Source organism: Prionailurus viverrinus, chromosome B1, assembly GCF_022837055.1.
Source record: "Prionailurus viverrinus isolate Anna chromosome B1, UM_Priviv_1.0, whole genome shotgun sequence".
Taxonomy (NCBI): Eukaryota; Metazoa; Chordata; class Mammalia; order Carnivora; family Felidae; genus Prionailurus; species Prionailurus viverrinus.
This window is the reverse complement of record NC_062564.1, coordinates 18,805,601-18,825,467: the sequence shown is the minus strand read 5'-3', so window position 1 is coordinate 18,825,467 and position 19,867 is coordinate 18,805,601. Positions and strand designations below refer to the sequence as shown.

At 37.3% G+C, this 19,867-nt stretch overlaps 1 protein-coding gene and 1 non-coding gene across 8 annotated transcripts in view; one reads left to right on the top strand and one right to left on the bottom strand.

Moving 5' to 3' along the window:
- TRIML2 (tripartite motif family like 2) overlaps window positions 1-19,867 on the top strand; it is a 212,908-nt gene that overhangs the window by 49,846 nt on the left and 143,195 nt on the right. The gene's annotated exons all lie outside the window — the stretch shown is intronic.
- LOC125165023 (U6 spliceosomal RNA) lies at window positions 6,453-6,556 on the bottom strand. Its single transcript, XR_007151931.1, has one exon. It is a non-coding gene; the product is annotated as a U6 spliceosomal RNA (small nuclear RNA).

The window sequence follows — 19,867 nt, the reverse complement described above, 5'->3', positions numbered from 1 at the left end:
ACCTCTGAATTCTTGGTTGTTCCTTAAACCTGTTTTTATTCCACCTCAGCAAATGTCATTTCCATTGTCCCAGTTGTCTACATTATATATCTGGGGATCTCTTTGACACTTTCTTTTCCATCACCTTGTCTACCTCCTACTTCCCTTAATCCTATCAGTTTTACTCCAAAATCAATGTCTAGGGTACCCGGTTCTCTTTCTATTACCACCATCCCCAGTGCACACCGCCTGTATCTCTTTCTGCCACTATGGAAATGATTTCTCGATTGGTCTCACCATTTCCACTCTCTATTCCAATGATTTTTTTTTTTTGAGAGAGAGAGAGAGAAAGAGAAAGCGAGTGGAGTGAGAGACAGAGGGAGAGGGAGAGAGATAATCCCAAGAAGGCTCCACACTCAGAGTGGAGCCAGACACAAGGCCGAATCCCAGAACCCTGGGATTATAAACGGAGCCTAAATCAAGAGTCATACGCTTAACCAACAGAGCCACCCAGGTGCCCTAATGATATTTCTTAAAAATTAAATCTAAATGTGTTCCTTCCATTTTATAAAGCCCTCAGTACCCTACCATTTCAGATAAGGTTAAACTATAAATCTTTAACAAGGTTCTTCAGTTTCTGGCTACTTCCTGTGTCTTCAGCTCTAACTCGCATGGTACTTTCCTTCTCCCTTGCTATGCTCAGGCATCTGGCTCCCTTTTCAATCGTTTGGGTGTTTCTTACTCTTTGCTTGTACTATTCTCTGTGCTCAGAATCTTTCTTCTCCACCCCACGCTTGAGTAACTGATGTTCACCCTCTGGAAATGCTGTCCCTAACCTAAGCCCAATGTATCATGTTATCCCCTTTAATAGTGTCTTAGATTCTCATAAAACTTAGCAAAATTTGTATTTTTAAAATTTTGTATTTGTTTATTCAATACCATTTTTGTCCACTTAACTGTAGACTTCACTAAGTCAGACCTTATTATTTACTGCTGTGCATCCTGCGTGTAGCACAGCCCTTGATCCCGATCTGCACTTCAATACTTGTTGTGTAAGAGTTATGAATGTCAAACCATAAACTCAAATGTGTAAGATATGTCCATGTCTTTATTTCCTTTAATGAAGGTGAATCTTATTCTGGGCTTTATTTTATTGGGCTGGTAGGAAATTTAAGTACAAATGTTTTTAGGACTTTCTCCCCATGGAAGGATCATACTGAAGCCCATTGGTGACTTGAAATGGGGATGGTCCATAACTTAAGCCTCCGTGTTCATAGCTGGCAACTGCATGGTTTCAAGGTCATGAGGACCCTTTTAGTCTGATGGCTTTCTGTCTCTGTGCCATGGGGGGCAAATGAGAATTTTAGTCAATGCTAAAAAGCTGTGCAAAGTTCAGTCTCCTTCAGCACACTTTCTTTCTGAGCTGCTATCAACTTCCCAGGGCACCGCCCCCCAGAGAAGGGGGCAGGTCTTGTCTGCCTGTAAAGCTATCTCCCCTTCTCTGTGTAAGGGGGATCATTCTGGCCCCTCTCTTCAACACAGCTCACCTCTTCTCTCCTCTTGTTGCTTTCAAAGATATTTGCCAGGCACACAGGATCTGGGCACAATGTCTGAGAGAGAATCTGAAGTCCTACCTTCCTACTAGCCACATGGCTTCAAACCACTCTGAACCTCAGTTCCCTAATCTTTAAAAATGGAATGACAATGGTTCCTACCTTGAGGGATTATTAAACGAATAAATATACATGTCTTGGAAAAAAGACAGGCTCATTATAAAGACAGAAGAAATGTTAGTTTTTATTACTATTCTAGGTCCAATCTGGAGAACTTCTGTTTTTGACTCAGTATTGACAACGTCACCTAGAGCAATGAGGTGCAAAAGGGTTTGGTTTTAATCTTCCTCCCAGGACATATTCTACAAAGTAAGACTTGTTTGTCTTTTCACCACTATATCTCTGACACCTAGAATGATGTCCAGCCTTCAGTACTCCAGCCTCCATAAATACTTGTTGAAGAGCTCATTAAAAATCACTGCCGGGTGCCTGGGTGGCTCAGTCATTAAGCATCTGATTTCGGCTCAGGTCATGATCTCTCGGTTTCTGAGTTCAAGCCCCATATCTGTGTGGAGGCTGCTTGGGATTCTCTTTCTCTCCCTCTCTCTCTGTTCCTTCCCCGCTCACACATGCTCTCTCACTCTCTCCCTCAAAAATAAATAAATATTGAAAAAAACTCCCTGTCTCGTTTCTATAGTGTTACAGGAAGACAGGGGGCCCATACATGAAGTACAGTGTGACAGGAAGAGTGATGTGGTGAGAGCCCTGCATGACTGGCTACGGGGACAGGGTGGCTGGAGCTGCACACTCACTAGGTTCACTATAAGCAAAATGAGAAGCTTGACGTCGTGTCAGGGGTCAAGAGCAGAAGAATCCAAGGGACCTGACATTCAACAAATGTGAAACAAGTCCCTGGGAAATGAAGAGACCCAGGGTTCCTTAAGGGGTAGGCCTACCTGGGTCTGACAGTGGCCAGGTAGCAGCTTGCAATGTTGTTGTTTCCTCATGCATTATATGCAAGAGAGAATGGTGCCCACTTCATGGGGTTGCTGTGAGGATTAAACCAGCGAATTTATGGCAAATCCCTCAGAAGAATGCCTGGAAAGAGTGAGTTCACGGTGGTGTGGGCCACCAGGAGTATCCCCCACAAGATCCCACGTTCCGGGAAGCAGAACACACCTGTCTTATTAGCAATTGGACCCTTGGCACCTTACACACCTCTTGAAGTCTAGCAGGTGCTCAGCAATTATTTGTTTAATTAATGAGCAGGAGGGAAGTCGAATCAGGGGCAGAAAACAATGTGTGATCTGGCTCTTGAGAGGGAGTTCAAGATGCAAAGGAAGCAGAGGGTAAGTGAGGGTTTTTCCAGACTGGGAACAACTTGAACGCAGACAAGAGGAAGGAAACAGCACGGGCTGAGCCTGGGAGCCTGTGCAGTTCAGCGAGTCTAGCACAGCAGTACATGGAAAAGGGGTCAGAAATAAGGCAGGTGCGGGGCGCCTGGGTGGCGCAGTCGGTTAGGCGTCCGACTTCAGCCAGGTCACGATCTCGCGGTCCGTGAGTTCGAGCCCCGCGTCGGGCTCTGGGCTGATGGCTCAGAGCCTGGAGCCTGTTTCAGATTCTGTGTCTCCCTCTCTCTCTGCCCCTCCCCCGTTCATGCTCTGTCTCTCTCTGTCCCAAAAATAAAAAAAAAAAAAAAAAAAAAAGAAATAAGGCAGGTGCCAGAAGTAGATGGCTTTGCATTTGGCCAAGCTCATTTATGTGCAGCTTAATGTGTAGTTTTCTTTATATGATTAATTCATTAACCCTACTGAGGACAAAAAACCTTGTTAAGAAGTCAACCAAGGAGTTTCAGCACACTTAATCCTTTATCCTGGATCTTTCTCATTTTGTTTTACTCTGATTGAATACTACCATCTACCGAACTATTCCTAAGTATTCTTGTTTGTTTTTTATGAGGCACAGGTGATAAACCTGAATACTGATGCCACAATCTTAGAAACTCTAATGACACTTGCAAGGGACAAGAAAGAACAGTCAAATTTTAGGTTTTGCCACGCTAATTGTCCATCATCTTAAATACTGACTTTTTAAAATTTTGAAATATTTCCACATATTAGACAATGAGAAGGTGATAATAGTTCACAAAACTAGTAAACCTATCTTTAAGATCTTTGTGATACAAACATAATTTCTACATTTATCAACGCAAGATGTTTTTCCCCCTGCTTTCTATTCTACATATTATTTAAATCTTTTTCTCCAGAAAGACGGACTTTTACAAATTAAGAATTACTAGTGGTTTGTTTTATCAATAAATAGTTTTTTGTGAAATCTAAAAAACCAAAACCTTCATAGGAAAAGAGATCAGACTTCTTACCAGAGGCTGAGCAGGGGGAGGGGGAAGTAGAGGAAGGGGCTTAAAAGGTACAAACTTCTAGTTACAAGATAATTAAGTGCCAGAGATGTAATGTACAATGTGATGACTGTAGTTAATATTACTATATGATATATAGGAAAGTTGTCAAGAGAGTGAATTCCAAGCATTCTCATCACAAGAAGAATACTTTATCCTTTATTCTCTTTTCTTTTTATTACATCTGTATGGGAAAAACGGGTGCTAGCTGAACCTATTGGGGTAGCCATTTCATTGTATATATAAGTCAGACCACCATGTTGTATGTTTAATTTGTACAGTAACAAATGTCAATTATTTCTCAAGAAAATGGAGAAAAGTAGCTTGTTACCATGTCAGCAAACTTATGTTTTCCTATTTGTTAGTACTTGAAAAAGCCCTTGATTAAAATGGCCAAGCCTGTCTCATCATCACCAAAGTTTGTCAACTCCCCTTCACCCTTCACGTGCCCCTGCCCAGACTTCCAAAGTATTCTGTGTATATCTCTTTCATGGGGTAGCTCATTGTGCACATTGTATTTGCATCTATGTGTATGGCTTATTTCCTACTAAATTGCGAGTTCCTTGAAAGAGATTCAATGCCTACAGGGGATTCTGACATATCACGTGCCCCCAAAATGTAAAATGAACAAACAAAAAACCTGGAAAAAAATGAAAGAAAAAGTATGTTTCTACAAATGCATGACTTAAAGTTAGAATAGCCATTACAAGGGTGCCTGGGTGGCTCAGTCGGTGAAGCATCTGACTCGGTTTCAGCTCAGGTCATGATCTCATGGTGCGTGAGTTTGAGCCCTGCATCTGGCTCTGCACTGACAGCATGGTGGCTGCTTGGGATTCGGTCTTCCTCTCTCTTGGCCCCTCCCTGCTCCCTCTCTATCTCTCTCTCTTAATAATAAATAAACATTTTTGTAAAAAGTCTCTAAAAAAATAGAATACCCATTATAGTAGAACTCATAATTTATATCTCAGGTTTCGAACCACAAATGTATTCACTAGTTATGGAAAAATATAAAGAATTATATTTTTTAATCTGTCCTTTGAATATCTCTTTATTCTTACATTCTGAGAATCTTTCTTCATGTTGTAAGCTTAAAAAGTAGAGTTTTAGAGTGATGGCCAAGAAGAAAATAAAGTATAATTTTGTCTCTTCCTTTTCTCATAGCATTTACCTATTCAAAAACTTGACTACAATAACTATTTTTTTTTAATTTTTTTTTTCAACGTTTATTTATTTTTGGGACAGAGAGAGACAGAGCATGAACAGGGGAGGGGCAGAGAGAGAGGGAGACACAGAATCGGAAACTGGCTCCAGGCTCTGAGCCATCAGCCCAGAGCCTGACGCGGGGCTCGAACTCCCGGACCGCGAGATCGTGACCGGGCTGAAGTCGGACGCTTAACCGACTGCGCCACCCAGGCGCCCCTACAATAACTATTTTTTTAATAAACCATTTTTTTCTTTGTTTATTCTCTGGATGGGAAGTTGCTGTCAAGCCAGGGAATGTATTTCCCTGTTTCACTCCACGTAGTTGCAGCCACATTACTAATATTGTGTCATGTGACAGCAGCTACACATGTCATGAGGATTAATACGTCATGTTGTCTTCCCATTCTGCAGCACAATCAGGGACTGTAGATGGAAGGTGACAGCACCACAAGACAGTAGGAGCCTGGGTCCTTCTGGAAATGTTTGCAACAGAGCCACCCCTGAAAGCCATCCTATTAAAAATATTCACATTGTACTTTAAAACACTGGAGTAGGAAATACGCATTTATTATAATTATGGAGAGTTGAGGTTACTTGTGACATCAGGTAACATTAACTTGCCTAATATGCCAGAACACTTAAGAATGCGTTTAAATGTCATGATGTCATTAATATTGTACAGAAAAGGACTCAGTATGGCCTAGAGCAAACACTGGATTTATTGTGTTGCAAAGTTTTGGTTTGAAACCCTGCTTTAAAAAACACAGGACTTTAGGTGGGTCACTTCACCGCATTACTCCACATCCCTGAAAAGGATGTAGCAACAAAGCAAAACCAGATGAGATGATATGCATAAATCCCAAAAAAAATCAAAAAAGCACTGTGTGACTTTAAGGAGAATTATAATTGTCATCAAATGAAACAATCAGTAAATAATTGTGCTTCGTCTACAGAATGTAAGAAAGTCGTAGTCATTGCCATCAACCTTGGGCAAACAGCATGAGTTAATATTTCATTGGTAAAACATGAGGTTTCTTTGGATGCTCTTCATCTGAACCTACTTCCTTCCCTCACTATCTGTAAATGATTGACTTTGAGAGCTGGGTTTCAGTGACTGAATCTAATGAAGCTTGAGTATCAGGGCAATCTATTGCCTGGTACACTTCCAAAGGCTGATTTTATTTTTATTTTTTATTTTTGGCTTCTTAAGATTTTAATTCCAGTATAGTTAACATACAGTGTTATATTAATTTCAGGTGTACAATATAGTGATTCAATAATTCCATATATCACCTAGTGATAAAAAGATGGAACACTTCACAGATTTGTGTGTCATCTTTACACAGGGACCATGCTAATCCTCTCCATATCGTTCTAATTTTTAGTACAATGTGTTGTCAAAACAAGCACCCAAAAAGGCCAATTTTAAGCAATTATAAACATATCCTTATTTTTTTGTTGTTGGATGGGAATTGTACAAAATAGAATTTATCTGAATTCCTACAATTCTAAAGCAAACATTTGTGACAGTGCTGCAAACAGCAAGCACAACTGTGTGACTATATGAGCAGTCACATATTTTTCCAGATCCCAACATTTCAGATCCATCTTTGTCTGACACTAAGAGACCTGCAAAACTGTTATTGATACAGCAAAATGGTTCTGAATCTCAGAGTTCTTATATGAAAACAATTTGATACAAGTTTTCCAAATGTTGACAGTTCTAAAAATTTTACATGGCATTACCAATAACAAATGATGAAACTTAAAGAAATCTTCCTAAAGATCAAATTTTGATCAATCAGACAAGAAGCAAGACATTCTTTCCATTGTCCCCTAGAAAATACTTTTTAATTATTATTTGAAACTATAAATAGCAATAAAAAAAGGAAAGAAATATAAATAGCATTACATACAAATGCAAGGGGAAATGGTAATGTGGAGGAGTGTCAAATAGTTACTAAATGTTCTTTCTCTGTATGATATAATGTTTGTGATATTTGTCAACTTTGAAAATATATATGTACTGATTCCTTTTCCTATTCAAAATAAATATTCATTTTCATATATAATTTAGAATTTATAATTTTGTATTACTTTCCTTAGGTTCTCCAATATTGTATAGCAGCAGGCACCACAAATATATTCCTTCCTCGGATGACTCTATTTCCAAACTCTAAAAAACTTTCTTTCATACTGTCGGTTTTCTAGAAGATTTTTTTTTTAATTATCTTCTTTTTATGACATTTATTTGTTTTGAGAAAGAGAGAGCGCACAAGCTGGGGAGGGCAGAGAGAAAGGGAAGAAGACAATCCCAAGCAGGCTCCCTGCTGTCAGTGCAAAGCCCAACATAGGCTAAATCCCACAAACTGTGAGATCATGATATGAGCCCAAATCAAGAGTTAGGTGCTTAACCAACTGAGCAGCCCAGGCGCCCCTAAAATTACCTACCAAGACTTCCTTTCTTGAGATGGAAATGTAGAAAATTCATTTTCTTGATGGCATATTTCTTCATTTATTTTGTTTTGTTTTAAGCTCTTCTTTGGACACAGAAAATTCCTTTTGATTCAAATAACTCATAAAGCCATAAAGGTGGAATTCTAAAACAGGAGTATTTATTCACCGTAGCCACTTAGCATTTCTAATCCAAGTATTCACTGCTTTTACCATTCAAATTAGTTCAGACTGTCTCATTGAAACAATTTTATTTGAAACTCTCAATGATTATATATTTTTCAAATATATATATATATATATATATATATTTGAAACTATGTGGTAAAAGCAGTGATCATTTAAAACCTATATACCTACATTTCCTAAACACATTATTTTAACTTAAATAAATTCACATTCATTAGCCAAATTTTTGACATAGGACCAAGGCCTTTTTCATATGTGATTTCTGATTGTTTATTGGTGTTATTTTTCCAGCATAAAATAAAACCATAATTCATCACCTATGAATTCAAGTTTGGCTTCCTTTAATGGGGAGCCATGTAAGAAAAAAGCTTAGTGCAGAATCTGTCTGGAATTTAACACTCATTTCCTATTCTTTCACATATGTCTCATATACCTCTAATCATTTTTTTAGCTATTTGCATTATCCAATGTTTCCAATAAATTTTCCTTGATTTTTATAAAAATAACTCCTTTTTATTACTTACATAATACTTAATGAAATTTTATAATTATTAAATCTAACCAGCACAAATCAGTTTGGGAACAAACTGACTCTTATCAGCACACTGGTCACCAGGTGGTTCTAGAATGAGAGTCTTAGAGAGGAGGTCTAGGAGCCATACCTACATACTGTTCTGCAGACTTAAGTCAGTATACTGAGATACTCTGTTTTACATCTCAAGGAAGTGAAAGTTTTGTTTAATCTAACAAATTAGGCAAGTAGAGATTGAGTAAAAAAGGTATCTATTGTTATTGTATTTTTAATTTTTTTTCTTTAACGTTTCTTTTTGAGAGACAAGAGAGTGAGAGAGAGAGCATGCATAGGGGAGGGGCAGAGAGAGAGGGAGACAGTGAATCTGAAGCAGGTTTCAGGCTCTGAGAGGTCAGCACAGAGTCCCAGTTAGGGCTCTAACTCAAAACCATGAGATCATGACCTGAGCTGATGTCGGACGCTTAATCGACTGAGCCACCCAGGCACCCCTATTGTTATTATTTTTATATTAACTTTTTTCATAGAAATAATTAATGATCTATGATGATCTGAGTTTCTTTCTGCAAGATACAATTAACTTTTCTGAGCTAGTAATACTCAGTCAAATATCCAAACTGTGTTTGGATCCTAGGCTGTAGTAAGTAAATCAGTAGAGAAATGCCCCTTTAAAGCTTCTGCCACCCATGCAACGGATACAGTGCTTCCTCTTGTCACAGGATGGAAACAGGTGACTATTTGTCTTTTGCAGTGAAGTTGGTCACCCTAAATTGGTCCCTCATCACTTTTCTGAAATCCTTTAGAAATGAGGAAAGAGGAATAAAAAAGTATACTCTTTAGTGTGATAATACGGTGGTGGTGGTGGGGTTGTTCTATATAAAAGGAAGGGGAAACAATACACACACACACACAGACCACTAATTATGGAATGTAAATAAACTGCATTACACTCTAAACTCCACTGAAAGCAGAAACTACAATTTTTAATTATTTGTTGACCATAATATAATATCAAGCTCCTAACAGACTACTTGCCAATCATGGACATCAATATATACACTTGAATGAATCAAAAAATAATATAATTCCTTCACTACACTTTTATTTTGAATAAATGATAATAAAGAGATAGTCTATACCCACTTTACCCCCAAAATTTGTTGCTCAAAACCTCTAATTTATATGAATTATCTAGTTAGAATTTATCATTATTATATAATGATTTTTAAGTTCCCATTGTGCACAATGAAAACACTACATTTGTATTTTTTTTAATTACCTGGCAGGCTTAGCCAATGCTTCGTATTTGAAAGCATTGGGCAATCAAAAATTATACTTTTCAGTCAGACTTAAATGTAATATTTACAATAACTGCTGTACGATCAACAATAGCCAAAGTATGGAAAGAACCGAAATGTCCATCAAGGGACGAATGAATAAAGAAGATGTGGTATGTATATACAATGGAGTATTACTGGGCAATCAAAAAGAATGAAATCTTGCCATTTGCAACTACATGGATGGAACTGAAGGGCATTATGCTAAGTGAAATTAGTCAGTCAGAGAAAGACAAATATCATATGACTTCACTCATATAAGGACTTTTAGAGACAAAACAGATGAACATAAGGGAAGGGAACCAAAAATAATATAAAAACAGGGAGGGGGACAAAACATAAGAGACTCTTAAATATGGAGAACAAACAGAGGGTTACAGGAGGGGTTGTGGGAGGGAGAATGGGCTAAATGGGAAGGGGCACTAAGGAATCTACTCATGAAATCATTGTTGCACTATATGCTAACTAATTTTTATGTAATATAAAAAAAATAAAATTAAGAAAAAAATAAAATAACTTCTGTAAACTAGGAGCTATTTGAAATTTTTAGGAATGTTGAATTATTTTGTATATCTAGGAAAAATATATATATATATATATAATAAGTAGTCAGATATATATATATACATAGGTATATATATTTTAGTTCCTTTGGCTGTTACTTGGATCATAGATTGGCATGCTATGCTCTGTGATGCTGTTATGTTACATTATGTTATATTACAGGAGAAAGTTTATCCTTACAGTGAATAGAATTCTACGGTGGCTATTAGCTTTCAAAGTATAGTGTAACTATGCTTGATACCCTATAATGTTGGCACCCCACTCTGGACTATTGAAGATTGGTGTATCTTCATTTCTCCCTGGGGGAATTTAACCCATTTGCAAATATGAACATTGACATCTATCTTCTTTGACTTTGCTTTTCCCTGGGGATCCTACTTTAAGACCTGGAGGGACATGTCATGAGCTAGAGAAGACATACAAATGTGAACAACAGTAAATTAAACTGTGGAATGCAAGGTCATTTCAAATAAACGTTCTATTTCCTTTGTTACAGTGTATTGCAAATGAATCTCAATCAGATGGCTGCAATTCCCCTAGCCTTGAGTGAAAAATAATGCAAAGCATAAGAGAAACTCTGTTTTTATTTATCCACATGTACCTCTAAACATGAAGTCATCCCCAGTTCTCTATAAGTTTTATTTAGCCATGGAAAGTACACAATAGCTTTTTCCTTTATAACTTTACCGCAAGAGCAGTGCTGATGCCTGTATTTAATAATATGGATGTCCTTAGATTAATGAACTAGAATAAATTCAAAAGGATGTTGGATGTTATAAATTAACGTAATTAAAATCTTTCTGAAGGAATTTAATAAGTAGATGGATTTGAGATATTTACATTGACATCATGACACTTTATGTAATGCTTTTATGTAACAGTTAATTGGTAAATTAAATATATACATAGGTCCTCTTAATAATCATACCATGTTCGTGTCCATTAATTTATTAAAGAACATGTGCTATGTTTCAATAATACTGAAACATCAACTTTAACATATCCTTCTGATGAGTAATCAAATAATAGAATATATAGCCAAATTATCTAAGTTCTATAAAAGTTTATAGTAAACAGAAATAAAACAACTTTGAAGAAAAAATTTGAATACTTTCCTTTTTAAAGATATATGCTTGGAACTGTTCAGGTACGTAAGGAGATTCAATGAATTTCGTTTGCTTTTTAGTAGCAGCGATGATGTTACTCTCCTAGTTTAAAACTGGAAAAATTATTATACATAATCAGTTTAACTCAAAACTGGAACAAGTTGAAATAATTATTAATAAGATGGCTAATTTTTCATACATTTTAATAGGGCTAGAAATTTAATCAGGGATGGATATTGGAGGAAAATAATTATCTTACGTTGCCCTATGTGATCTTAATTTTAATTTCTAGGCTTCCCAGAAAAGGCTTCTCAGAAAGTTTCTATTTTCCCCTTCCAGTGAAAAATAAATAATTATTTATTTCAGACAACACCCTAATATAGTCCCATACTGAAACTCGAAGAGTGTGGAGCAGTCTCCTTGCTGTCCTTGTCACACAGAAATGGTGTAAATATCATGATGATTTAGGAGTCCAGTCTTTAACTACTAGCATCAACATCAATCCATATAAACATATTTTCATCCTCCTTGAGGAAATTATTTCAAGGTATTCATCCAGTTTTGGTTATAAAACAAAGAAAACTACTTCTGGCAGCTTACAAGCAAATATGCTATGTTAGTGGGTGTGTGTGTCTTGTAAAATCACAAAGAAGTTACTTTACCTACAGGTTCTTGTTGTCATTGTTATTGATATATGTGAGTGTTTCAGACAGGGCAAGATTTATATGTTAAGTAGTTACTGGAATCTTAATGCCATCTCTGACCTGCTGCTTAATCTCATCCTTGGTTCATTTGTGATTGTTATTTCAATTATAGGTACTGACTGTAAAACCTCTTTCAGACTCCAAAAGGGCTTTTTTCTCTTCCTTCTCCTTCTCTTCCCTCCCTTTTCTTTTCTTCCTTTCCTTTTTGTTTTATTGCTTTGTTTTGCCAGAAAGTATCGGTTTGGCATTACTAGTATCAATAAAAATAAAAAGATACCAGGGAAATTTCTATTTCAGTTTATGATTCTGGAGGAATCTTACCCTAATCTCCATTAACTATAATCAATTGATTACCAAGTTAGTAATTATAATCTGGTTTGCTCAAAAATCATTTCTAATGCCAAATAGAATCACTGTTGCTAAGTCAAAAGGTTCATATTCTATTCTATTTTTTTAGGGCTTATAAATTCACAATCAAGGATTAGTAGACAACCAGTATCCAGAGACTTTTATCAAGAAACATAGTCAATATGAATACATTAGAGTTTCTAAAAAGAGGTGGGTTTTCTTTGTTGTTGTTATTGTTATATCTATCAGCATAATTGTTTCTATACTAGTGTAGGTATATACCCCATACCATCACATTAATGCATTAACTTCCTAATATCATTAGGAAATGAACACATTGAAAAGTGACTTAAAAGGAGCAAATCAAGAATGCTTGTCACAAATCACTTATAATACTGTATCTTATTATAATCTCTCTGGCCTCTTATTTTTCATTGAAGATAGAAATCTTTAAAGCAATCAAATGCTAACAAAATTTCATCAGATGATATATATTTTAGTGAGCTAGCAAGAGAACAAAGTAGCATGGATTTCTTCCCAAAATCCGCTCTCTGAGTGAAACTGTAAAAGGATATATTCTCAAAATGGGGGTGGGGAGGGGGACAGGATTGGAACTGGAGAGGAATAATTTTTTTTATGTTTATTTATTTGTTTTGAGAGAGAGAGAGAGAGAGAGAGAGAGAGGAGGGGGGAGGGGCAGACAGAAGATCCAAACCAGGCTCTGTGCTGTTAGCACAGAGCCCCATGCAGGGCTCAAACTCAGGAACTGTGAGATCATGACCTGAGCTGAAGTTGGACGCTTAACCAACTGAGCCAACCAGGCACCCCAAGAGAAATCATTTTTATTTTTGTTTGGTTCTACAAAATGGCATGGAATTGGTTTTTTATTAATGTTTATTTATTTTGAGAGAGAGCGGAAGAGGGACAGAGAAAGGGAGAGAGAGAATCCCCAGTGGGCTCCACACTGTTAGCACAGAGCCCAACATAGGGCTCAATCTTACCAACCATGGTCATGACCTGAGCTGCAATCAAGAGTCTGATGCTCAAGTGACTGAGCCACCCAGGCACCCAACAGTTTTGTTATTTAACAGAATTTTCTCATTTGTATTTTTGCATATACAGATATTTATAAATGAAAAAATGTTTCATTTGGGGTTTAATCAGGGAAGCAGACCACTAGAAGATAAAAATAGTAAGGGCCCAGCATGCCCTATCTTCCATAATTTGTCTCATTCAGCATATTACTTTTGAAGGCTCATTTTAAGTGTTGCTTCCATTTGACCTTATGACATGACACAGCCTATGTGAGGCCGTTGTTTCTGTGGCTGGTGCTAGAGAATGAAGTCTTCAGAGTGAGAAGGGTGGTTGAGAAGGGAACATGGATGTACAGTGGGTGAAGAAGGACAACATCAGAACTTGTAGGACCATGTTTCTCTCTCACCACATTCAAGCCTTCAGTCTCAATGACACTGTACCCTGCAGAAGGTGATTCCTTCATGGGCAGCTAGGCGCTCACCCAGCCCAGAAATGGGAGAAACGGAAGGAGGGTCTGGCCGAGCATAAGGGAATGCAAGCCCCGCTGCCAACACAACAGAAGAAAAGTGACAACATCCTGAGCAGCAGTAGCACCTCATGACCTGAACTGGCCCTCCAAACATAAAATAAATACGGCTGCAGCTTCTCCTCTACCTTCCAAATCTCATGTGTGTCTCTTGTGGGCCACAGTAATCTTGAGCTCTGCAGAACAGAGAATTCTGGAAAGCATAGGAGCCGTTTTGCTAAAGTGACACAATACAGATCTACCACGTATATCAAGTCTGAGGTTTCTCTCAGAATCGGCCAGGAGAGAGAGCCATCAGCTAATATTTTTAAGTTGCATAAAGGGTATATGAGGGGCACTATGCTATTTTCTGTATATCCATTTGAAATTTACTGTAGTTAAAATTTTTACTTAACAAATGAAAAAAGGAAAGAGAAAGGGACATAGCAGAGAAGAGGCAAGAGTGGAAAGTGAATGGGATTAGCTAGGCACAGCAGCTTGATGCAGCAGTAAAGGGGTTGAGGAAGATAATTTTAAACTTTCTCTCCATGAGCTTACATTACAGAAATATTAAGAACAAAGAAATATTAAGGACACCTATACAGGTACCCTTGGGGTAAGATGAAAATTGCAAGAAATTCCCGCTGGGAAAAAAAAGTCAGTGAGAATAGCCACCCACTCTGAAACCTTCACCCTCCGTGTGCTTCCTCCAAATCCCTGAATGAGTGCATGTCAACCTGAGAAGTCTACGTGTGCAGCATGCCACTTTCCTCTAGGGGTATCAAGCTGTGCTTGATTAGTACACAGTGATTCTGGGGTGCCTGTGCTCTTCAGTCTGGACATCATCCTCCCTCTTTCTCCTAAACTCATCTGACTGGGGTCTAGTCCTCAGTACTTGACACTACATGAGAATTTGAGTTTTTAGTCTCAAATACCAAAACAAGGACTAAAACTATCTCAAGAGAAAGAATGCAAACAAAACAATACAATAATTTCTTCATCAAATATTTGATTACTAGAGCATTATTATTGGCATTGGAGATCAAACAAAGACTCATACAAAGAAATAACCCTACCTTCAGGCCCTGTCTTATGGCGCTGACATTGGCAAAGAGCAAGGGAATTCAAAAAATAAGATTAGCAACAACACAAGGATGGACATTCAAACTGCTCTGATTTACCTCTTAATTGAGGTACCACCCAGTGCAATAAATGAAGAAAAAGAAACAGAAGGTATGCACATGGAAAAGAAAGAAATAAAATGGTCACTATTTGTAGGCAACATGACTGTCTTTGTAGAAAATCCCAGTGGAACTACAAAAACATACTAGAACAAATAAGTGAATTTATTAAGGTTGCAGAACATAAGGTCAGTACACAAACACCAATCAGATTTCTATATAGTAGCAATGAACAATTGGAGAAAAGATACTCTACCCATGGAATACTACTGTCACCCATGTCCGTGGATTCAAAACTGCTTATGATCATCCACATAACTGCCTGTCCTACATATTTTGAAATAACTTAGCCAGTCTCCACAACTGTGTGAGCTAATTTTTGTAGTAATTCTCTCTTGTTCTCTCTTGCTGTGAATGAGATAAAGAGAGAGAAAAAGATAAAGAAATGTAAAGATATACATATATTTCTTACTGTGTATATTTCTGTTAAATATACACACTTTATATGTGTATAAACTTTAATTGAATCTATAAAAGAAAAAAGTTAACAATGAACTTTATCAATAAGAACCTCTGTTCTCTGAAAAATACTAAGAAAATAGTGAGGGGCCAAGATGGCAGGGCAGTGTGGAAGTTCTCAGCTTCTCTCATCCCTGAAATGCAGCTAACACCAAACCATTTTGCACGCCTAGAAAATTGAGCTGAGGATTAACATAACAATCTGTATAACTTGAGCCCAGAACTCAGCAGGTACATGGGGCAGAGAGGTGGACTAGGGGAGAGAGAAGCTGTGGAGGATAGCTGTTTTCATGGAGAAAGGACAGAGAAAGGGAGGAGAGTCCAGGAAAAGCACTCCCCCCAAAAGTAGCTGGAGAGAAAGAGAAAGAGTGGAAGCCCCCACAAGACTAAACAAGAAAGGGAGAAAGGAGAAGGTTTCTTGACTAAACAAGAAAGGGAGAAAGGAGAAAGGAGAAGGTTTCAGCACTACTAGGACTGTATAAACTAAAGGAGTTCATGACCACTAAACCAGCCCTGCAAGAAATTTTAAGGGGACTCCTTGAAGGGAGAAAAGATGAAACAAAACAAAAAAGACCGAAAGCAACAAAGACTACAAAGGACAAGATAATATCACTAGAAATACCAACTCTACAGGCAACACAATGGCAATAAATTGTTATCTTTCAGTACTCTCTCTAAATGTCAATGGACTAAACACCAATCAAAAGAGATAGGGTAACAGAATAGATAAGAAAACAAGATCCATCTATATGCTGTTTACAAGAGACCCATTTTAGACCTAAAGTCACCTTCAGATTGAAAGTAAGGGAATGCAGAACCATCTCTCATGCTAATGGTCACCAAAAAAAGCTGAGTAGCCATATTTATATAAGACAATCTAGATTTTAAAATAAAAACTGTAACGAGAAATGAAAGCTTTATATCATAATTAAGGGGTCTATCCACTAAGAGGATCTAACAGTTGTAAACATGCCCCGATGTGGGAGCACCCAAATATATAAATCAGTTAATGACAAACATAAAGAAACTCATTCATAATAATACCATAATAGTAGGGGACTTCAATACCCCACTTACAGTAATTGACGGATCCTCTAAGTAGAAAATCAACAAGGACACAATGGCTTTGAATATCCCACTGGACCAGATGGATTTAACAGATATATTCAGAACATTTCATCCTAAAGCAGTGGAATACACATTCTTCTTGAGTGCACAAGGAACATACTCCAGAATAGATCCCATACTGGGACACAAATCAGCCCTCAACAGGTACAAAAAGATTGAGATAACACCATGCATATTTTCAGACCATAATGCTATGAAACTCAAAATCAACCACAAGAAAAAAATTGGAAAGACAACAAATACTTGGAGACTAAAGAACATCCTACTAAAGAATGAATGGGCTAACCAAGAAATTAAAGAAGAAATTAAAAAATACATGGAAGCTAATGAAAATGATAGTGCTACAGCCCAAAACCTCTGGGACACAGCAAAGGTGGTCATAAGAGGGAAGTATAGCAATCCAGGCCTTCCTAAAGAAGGAAGAAAGATGGCAGATACACAACCAAACCTTACACTTTGTAGAGCTGGAAAAACAACAGGAAATAAACCCAAAACCAGTAGAAGATGGGAAATAATAAAGATTAGAGCAAAAATGAGTGCTATCAAGATAAAAAAAAAAAGTAGAACAGATCAGTGAAACCAAGAGCTGGTTCTTTGAAAGAATTAACAAAATTGGTAAACCACCAGCTAGTTTGATCAAAAAGAAAAAAGAAAGGACCTAAATAAATAAAATCAAGAATGAAAGAGAAGAGATCACAACAAACACCATAGAAATACAAACAATAGTAAGAGAATATTATGAGCAAATATATACCAATAAATTGGGCAATCTGGAAGAAAATGGACAAATTCCTAGAAACATATATACTACCAAAACTGAAACAGGAAGAAGTAGAAAATTTGAACAGACCCATAACCAGTAAAGAAATCAAATAAGTAATCAAATATCTCCCAAAAAACAAGAGTCCAGGACCAGATGGTTTTCCAAGGGAATTCTACCAAACATTTAAAGAAGAGTTAACACCTATTCTTTTGAAGCTGCTCAAAAAATAGAAGTGGAAAGAAAACGTCCAAACTGATTATTTGAGGCCAGCATCACCTTGACTCCAAAACCAGACAAAGACCCCACTAAAAAGCAGAACTACAGACCAATTTCTCTGATGAACATGGATGCAAAAATTCTCAACAAGATACTCAACAATACATTAAAAGAATTATTCACCACGATCAGGTGGGTGATCACATATTTATACCTGGGATGCAGGGCTGGTTCAATATCTGCAAATCAACCAATGTGATACATCATATAAATAAAAAGAAAGGATAAGAACCACATAATCTTCTCAATAGATATGGACAAAGCAATTGACAAAATGCAGCATCCTTTCTTGATAAAACCCTCAAGAAAGTGGGAGTAGAAGGATTATACCTCAATATCATAAAAGCTATGTATGAAAGACCCACCACTAATATCATCCTCAATGGGGAAAGACTGAGAGCTTTCCCCCTAAGGTCAGAAACATGACAGGGATGTCCACTCTCACCACTGTTATTCAACATAGTGTTGGAAATCCAAGCCTAAGCAATCAGACAACACAAAGAAATAAAAGGCATCCAAATCAGCAAGGAGGAAGTCAGACTTTCACTCTTTGCAGACGACATGTTACTCTATGTGGAAAACCCAAAAGATTCCATCAGCTTTAACTGATCCATGAATTCAGCAAAGTTGCAGGATATAAAATCAATGCACAGAAATCGGTTGCATTTCTATACACCAATAATGAAATGCAGAAAGAGAAATCAAGGAATTGATCCCATTTACAATTGTACCAAAACCCATAAAATACCTAGGAATAAACCTAACCAAAGAAGTGAAAAATCTATACACTCAAAACTATAGAAAACTCATGTAAGAAATTGAAGAAGACACCAAAAAATGAAAAAATATCCCATGCTCATGGATTGGAAGAACAAATATTGTTAAAATGTCAATACTACCCAAATCAATCTATACATTCAACATAATCTCAATCAAAATAGCACCAGCATTCTTCAAAGAGCTAGAATAAACAATCCTAAAATTTGGATTCAGGGACCCGAGAAGACCCTGAATAGCCAAAGCAATCTTGAAGCTGGAGACATCACAATCCCAGATTTCAAGATGTATTACAAAGCTGCAATCCTCAAAACAGTATGGTACTGGCACAAAAACAGACACTCAGATCAATGGAACAGAATAGAGAACCCAGAAATGGACCCCCAAACATATAGCCAACTAATCTTTGACAAAGCAGGAGAGAATATCCAATGGAATAAAGACAGTCTCTTCAGCAAATGATGCTGGGGAAACTGGACAGCAACATGCAGAAGAATGAACTTGGACCACTTTCTTACACCATACACAAAAATAAAATCAAAATGGATGAAAGGCCTAAACATAAGACAGGAAGCCATCAAAACCCTCGAGGAGAAAGCAGGCAAAAACCTCTTTGATCTTGCCCGCAGAAACTTCTTACTCAATAAGTCTCCAGAGGCAAGGGAAACAAAAGCAAAAAATGAACTATTGGGACCTCATCAAAATAAAAAGCTTCTGCACAGTGAAGGAAACAATCAGCAAAACTAAAAGGCGACCAGCGGGATGAGAGAAGATATTTTCAAATGACATATCAGATAAAGGGTTAGTATCCAAATTCTATAAAGAACTTGTCAAACTCAACACCCAAAAAAGAAATAACCCAGTGAAGTAATGGGCAAAAGACATGAAAGGACACTTTTCTAAAGAAGACATCCAGATGGTGAACAGACATATGAAAAAATGCTCAACATCACTCATCATCAGGGAAATACAAATTAAAACCACAATGAGGTACCACCTTACTCCAGTCAGAATGGCTAAAATTAACAACTCAGGCAATGATAGACTTTGCAAAGATGTGAAGAAAGGGGAACCCTTTTGCATTGCTGGTGGGAATGCAAACTGGTGTGGCCACTCTGAAAACAGTATGGAGATTCCTCAAAAAATTAAAAATACAACTACCTTACGACCCAGCAATTGCACTACTAGGTATTTATCCAAGAGATACAGGTGTGCTGTTTTGAAGGGGCACATGCATCCCAATGTTTATAGCAGCACTATCAACAATAGCCAAGATATGGAAAGAGCCCAAATGTCCATCG